This window comes from Hyperolius riggenbachi, chromosome 4, assembly GCF_040937935.1.
Source record: "Hyperolius riggenbachi isolate aHypRig1 chromosome 4, aHypRig1.pri, whole genome shotgun sequence".
NCBI classification, from domain to species: Eukaryota; Metazoa; Chordata; class Amphibia; order Anura; family Hyperoliidae; genus Hyperolius; species Hyperolius riggenbachi.
In genome coordinates, this window is record NC_090649.1 from 191,385,757 (window position 1) to 191,386,982 (window position 1,226).

The window sequence follows — 1,226 nt, forward strand, 5'->3', positions numbered from 1 at the left end:
AATAGGCCCCCGCCCACCCGCGACGTCAACCCGCCGGCCAATCGGAAGCGCCGGCGGGTTGTTAACCCGACGATCGCCGGATAGGAAGCGTATAATACGCTTTGTAATGTTTACAAAGTGTATTATACAGGCTGCCTCCTGCCCTGGTGGTCCCAGTGTCCGAGGGACCACCAGGGCAGGCTGCAGCCACCCTAGTCTGCACCCAAACACACTGATCTGCCCCCTGATCGCCCACAGTACCCCTCAGACCCCCCCCCTGCCCACCCCCCCAGACCACCATTTGCACACAATCACCCCCCTAATCACCCATCAATCACTCCCTGTCACTATCTGTCAACGCTATTTTTTTTTTTTAGTCCCTAAACTGCCCCCTGCTCCCTCCTGATCACCCCCCCCACCCCTCAGATTCTCCCCAGACCCTCCCCCCCCCCCCCCCTGTGTACTGTATGCATCTATCCCCCTGATCAACTGTCAATCACCTGTCAATCACCCGTCAATCACCCCCTGTCACTGCCACCCATCAATCAGCCCCTAACCTGCCCCTTGCGGGCAATCTGATCACCCACCCACACCAATAGATCGCCCGCAGATCCGACATCAGATCACCTCCCAAATTCATCGTTTACATCTATTCTCTCCTCTAAACACCCACTAATTACCCATCAATCACCCATCAATCACCCCCTATCACCACCTGTCACTGTTACCCATCAGATTAGACCCTTGCAGGCACCCAATCGCCCGCCCACACACTCAGATTGCCCTCAACCCCCCCCCTTATCGATTCGCCAGTGCATTATTTACATCCGTTCTTCCCTGTAATAACCCACTGATCACCTGTCAATCACCCCCTGTCACTGCCACCCATCAATCACCCCCTGTCACTGCCACCCATCAATCAGCCCCTAACCTGCCCCTTGCGGGCAATCTGATCACCCACCCACACCAATAGATCGCCCGCAGATCCGACATCAGATCACCTCCCAAGCGCAGTGTTTACATCTATTCTCTCCTCTAAACACCCACTAATTACCCATCAATCACCCCCTATCACCACCTGTCACTGTTACCCATCAGATTAGACCCTTGCGGGCACCCAATCGCCCGCCCACACGCTCAGATTGCCCTCAAACCCCCCCCTTATCGATTAGCCAGTGCATTATTTACATCCGTTCTTCCCTGTAATAACCCACTGATCACCTGTCAATCACCCCCTGTCACTGCCA

The 1,226-nt window shown here is 55.1% G+C and overlaps 1 protein-coding gene across 3 annotated transcripts in view; it reads left to right on the forward strand.

Annotated features, from left to right (window-relative positions):
* The window catches only part of ATP13A3 (ATPase 13A3), a 176,932-nt gene that overhangs the window by 102,816 nt on the left and 72,890 nt on the right, over positions 1-1,226 (forward strand). The window lies entirely within an intron of this gene.